Source organism: Seriola aureovittata, chromosome 22, assembly GCF_021018895.1.
Source record: "Seriola aureovittata isolate HTS-2021-v1 ecotype China chromosome 22, ASM2101889v1, whole genome shotgun sequence".
In the NCBI taxonomy this organism is placed as follows: Eukaryota; Metazoa; Chordata; class Actinopteri; order Carangiformes; family Carangidae; genus Seriola; species Seriola aureovittata.
This window is the reverse complement of record NC_079385.1, coordinates 8,511,488-8,516,667: the sequence shown is the minus strand read 5'-3', so window position 1 is coordinate 8,516,667 and position 5,180 is coordinate 8,511,488. Positions and strand designations below refer to the sequence as shown.

Sequence of the window (5,180 nt, the reverse complement as noted above, 5' to 3'; positions counted from 1 at the left end):
ACACACCACTTTGACAACCTTGAAAGGCCTGTCGGGTAAACTGTAGTTATGTTTGTTAAGCTATGATTGGACAGTAAGGAAATGCTCAATTTCTGTCGGTCTTTGTCTTAAAAAAAAAACAAAATTATACAAGAAATGATTACTATACTATAAACTTATATGCGGACATTTTTTACAAAACATGATTGCTTGTAGACGGAGGAGCTGTGATCCTGATCAGTATTTAACTGTCTTGTGTGAGTTTCCAGTATGTAAATGTTTGACTGTGCGCGAGCATGTTTGCACACCATTCCCAAGGGCCAAGTGGAGCATCGATAAATATTTTACAGCACGCCAATCCGCTTCCAATCGTAACGGCCGGCCATCCCGGTCACAGCAGGCATGGGGCTGGCTTCATGAGGCTGCAGCCTGCTGAGACTGGCAGGGAGCTGGGTCAATTTCTCTCTAATGGCTCCTCATACAGTAGCTCTAATGATAAAAGATGATGCACAGAGGAATGGAGAAGATAAACTGCAGGAAGGAAATGGGTGATAAACAGGAGTGGAGCAAAAAATAAATAAAATTGTTCATTTGTTAATGATTTGATGATTCTTACTTCTTTTTTTTTTAATCAAAGCAACTCAGATGATTTGTGTCAAGCTCAAGCCAAAAAGCAGTAAATAACAGTAAAACACCATGTGTGGAACCTTGACATAACCTTTCCCCTCCATCCGAGCTTTGAACACCCCAGTGCGTACGCCTCGCTTCCATTTCAGCCGCACGTCTCAATAGACCGATATCTTTCCCCATGTCTGGTCGTCCGTCATGACGAATCAGCGACAGGGCAGTTCTATTAAAGCAAAAGTGCCACAAAGTGAACGACACATGTTATTGGATTATCACGTCAAGCCAGGCGGAAACACTTCTGACTGATTTCAGGGCAGGTATGTGCAGAAAGTGAGCCATTCTGGGAAGTCACATGGCAAGTAATCCATTTCTGTGATTGCAGTATAAATAGCCTTATGTAGGATTAGATTGTGTGTGTGTGTGTGTGTGTGTATGTGTGTGTGTGTGTGTGTGTGTGTGTGTGTGTGTGTGTGTGCGTGTGTGATAGTGTAGTGTAGCTTGATGTATATATCAAGTATGAGTTTGTATACTTCACCTGTGTGTTTGATGTGTTTATCGGTTTAATAGTATTTAATGCACATTCACCAGTTCCCTATGTGTGTGTGTTTGTGCCTCTTTGACCTACGTGTGTGCTTCAGGAGGATGTGTGTGTGACAGGAAAACTACCTGCCTGTCAGTTCAAAGTGATAACCAGTACTCTCTGGAATGCAGTTTAATGACGCCGACAGACTCTTTGCTGTGCTTCCTTGACCGGTAAGCGCTTATATGTCACTTACAGCTGAGGCTTTTTTTGGCACAGGAAACTGAGGAGAGAGTATATGAGGTCACTTGAAGTGTTTTTGTCTTTCCCCATCTGCCTCCTCACACACACACACACATGCTTTGACTGACGGAAGGGCCTAAGAATACATTTTTATGATGTCGCTAATGTAAACACACCAGTTTCAAAACCTTACAGGGAGGCTGCAGCAGCCTGAAGGTTAAAGATGGAAGCTTGTGACAAGACGGCTGCCAGTTAAAATACACGAACCCTGCAAGGGAAGTAAGGGTTAAAGGAGTGAAGAGGACAGTCTTCCTCTTCTTCCTTAAACTGCCCTTAAGCAAAGCCATTAGCCATTTGCTAATATGTCGCAGCATCCCAAGCTGCATCTGTGAATGCGAATCTGCTTGTCATCATCTCGCCTTGTTAAATAAGGGTTTTTGGCCTTAGCCATAACACAGTAAATAACCATTATCATGTTGAAAAACAGACACTATCATTACTGACGCTGCTACAGTATGCATGCACTTCGGTAATTATGCCATCAATAAAATGCTCCCCTGTCCCACCAGATATACGATTAAAAAGGTTTGAGTCAGCCTGCTAACAGAAAATAAAAGAGACAAATGATTCTCATCACTCGAACTGCAGGATTGATTGCAACTTCATACTTCCACTCTTTTCTTTTTTCTTTTGTAAACTTGGTGAGCTGCCAGCGCCTCTCAGTTCCTCGTAAATTCACCCGCACAGAAAAGCAATCACAGAGAAGAAAGGAAAAGGAAAACATCACCACGGATGAGTTCAGCCCATGAGTGTTTTTCATTTTCTTGTTGGTGTAGATGCTGACGGTTCTGGATGCACAGTATGCTAGTTACTGGTGATACTCTGAAATAGATTCATACTGCTGTATGTAGCCATTGAGCAGTGCATTTGGGATAAGAATAGTCACAGGAATAACTGAGTCATTAGGGCCTCTTGCCCTGGTCCAAAGGCCCATCACCCCACACATTGCCCCCTCCAGGCTTTCCTCAAGGCTGCCACACAAAAATAAGGGCAGGCACAGGGAAATGTTTTCACTCAAGCTTCGCAGATAAAAACATGTTTTGCACACTCGTCGTAGGTTCTGTGGTAACAGCTGGGCTCACAGTAGTTATCTGTGAGATGAAATGAGGAAATGCAAAACCCTTCAAATGGCCAATATTACCTGAGATAAAACAAACAAAATGTAAATTGTGTGAAGTGGATGAGCATTCAAATCATAATCCTCTGCAGTCTGCATTCTTGCTAAGAGGCAGAGGAAGGGGAATTCACCAAGCCATTCTTGCCCTTTTTTCAGTTTTGACAGAGTGAATGCTTTAGAAATGAACATCAGAGAGACAAAGGGACTGTCTCACATCAAGCTAATGCTGCCACTGCTGCTAGTTCAGCCTCACTTTGGTAAACAGCCAATTCAAGGATTTAGATTATCTCTCAAAATCAGGGCCTAATTTGAAAAGGTTAGCAATGGGCAGCCGGCACAAATATTAAAAGTGTACAATTTAGAAGAAATTAGCCAGCAGGGCTGGTGGCAGTAATGTTGTGCCATAACTTTGTTAACACGTGTCTTCATGTCAACAGTCAAGGTTTATCATGATCCCTCAAACTCTTAGTTTGTTTTCACCTATTTTGTTTTCCGGTTTCATCACTAACTCTCCTGTCATTTCAGATCCTGCCTCCCAATTAGCCCATGCACTCTGCTCATCACTTTCACCTGGTTTTCCGCGCCCATCTCCACACCTGTGTCCCGTTTCTCTCATCAGTCCCTCAGTATATATACCAGTCCATTTTCCCCAGCCCTCTGCTTTCTAGCATTACCTTCCCTGCTCTCCCTGAGCTACCTGTTTTATTGGCCCAGCATGCTTGTTTTTGGACCTTTGATCTCCTGCCTGCTCCCATTTGGATTGGATTGGATTGGATTGGTTTGGTTTGCCTGATCTTCTGATTACCTGGTTTGTGACTCTGCCAGAATTCAGTAAACTGAACTTTCACTGAGACTCTGCTGCCTCATCGTCGTGCTTTTGGGTTCACATCAGTCCGTACTTGTAAACCTCACAAGGTTTGAGCCACAGCCACTCACAACAATCACATGAATGTTGTCCTGAAAATACAGCGGCTCAGTATTTATTTAGGAAGGGATTAAACCGGTCACATTCTATTTTAGGAGAGCCAGACAATTTGATTGAGAGAGAGATTTCATATTTGTGACAATTCAATTTGTTGCCATTTTTTCCCTCCTTGATTATGTCTAATGAAAACTCAAGCTTCTCATACTAATATGGCATAACATATATTAAAAAAAGGTCTTAATAGTAAATATTTGTATGCAAAAATTGACCATTTTATTAAGTAAATAAAATGACAACACATACCAATAGATGTCAATCAACTTTTTATAGGATTTTCCTGGAGCCATCTTACTGCCATTTTAACTTGTTCCAGCTGTAAATGGCTCCTAGTGGTAGTTTTCATTGTGCTTTGCATTTTGGGACAGTTGTAACCATCAATAGCACACTCCAAAGGGCACACTGGCATGTTGGAGAAACAATGTGTTTTCCAGGACGTTTATGTCTGCGCTGCAGTGGGGGTGGGGTGTTCATAAAGTCAAACTGACAAACCGTGAATAACCATGACTGCTGGACAGGTCTGTAATATGTAAAGTGTGTATGTAAAGTTCAAATCTTTAAATGTTCAGTGAAATACAACCGTAAACAAACTTCATTTCTCGTGTGTTAGCAGGTGTCCAGCAAGTTGAAGTGTCTCTTGAGTAAAGCACCAAGTATCAGCGGAGCTTGATTGTCTTTTCAAAGACATGCCACTCATTTCAAGGGCAGTCTTTATCCTTGACATGCAAAGACTGACAGGAGCCGCTTGTGCTTTATCACTCTGTGTAGCTTTTCTCTCCGAAATGGCAGACATTTACCGGTGAATATAAAGTCTGGCTTTTGCTTAAGGTATTTTCAGGGGCTTGCTATACAGCCAAATGAAAACATTCCTCAGTAGGTCAGTCAGCCGGTCTGCGTGTCTGTGTTTGGACAACTGGACAGTGAGACCCTTTTAGAAAGGTCAGTAGTTGGAGTGAGGTGGCTAAAGATAACACACACACACATTTGCGTGCATGTACATACACACACACATGCAGATAAAGAGCTTATAAGAGAAGCGGAAATGCTGAGTCAGAGGGAGGGCAAAGGTAAGAAAAAATGTGGCCGGTGTTATGATCACATGTTTTTTTGAAAGGCTGCACACGCTTTCTTTTTCTCTCTTACCATCTTACTTCCAGATACGCATACCTACACACACCGGGTGTTCAGGGGTAACTGTTAACCACAGCAGGGTTCACTGTTCTGACTGATATGGATTAAGCTGCCGTGTTATGACAGCTCCAAACCTGAAGTGAACCCTAAGCTTGGTGCGATTCACTGTATCACTTAAGATGGTACAACCTGTACTCCTCCAAATACTATTAGACACACACCGCTAATCGCTTCTGAGCTACAACACATTGGCTTTAAGGTTACAGAAGCAAGCTTGTGACTGCAAGGCTGATGTTGCAGCTGTTTGGAGGAGGAGGAGGATGCTGCTGATGAACCCTCAGGTGTTTGCAGTGGACCTGCTCGTTCTTGCTCAGTGAACATTCCCTGGATAAGTGAAGGTTTACCAGTGAAAATTTAGATATTTACTACATCTTCATCAGCGGACGGAGTCATTTCGGTTGTCATCACATGACTTAAAAGTGAAACTTTGGTCAAGTGATAACAGGTGGTTGTTTATAGGG

General features: G+C 42.5%; 1 long non-coding RNA gene across 1 annotated transcript; it reads left to right on the top strand.

The window, feature by feature from the left end:
* The first annotated feature begins 457 nt into the window (after positions 1–457).
* On the top strand, positions 458–3,341 carry LOC130163674 (uncharacterized). Its single transcript, XR_008826508.1, has 3 exons — positions 458–923; positions 1,245–1,359; positions 3,072–3,341. It is a non-coding gene; the product is annotated as an uncharacterized LOC130163674 (long non-coding RNA).
* The last annotated feature ends 1,839 nt before the right edge of the window (positions 3,342–5,180 follow it).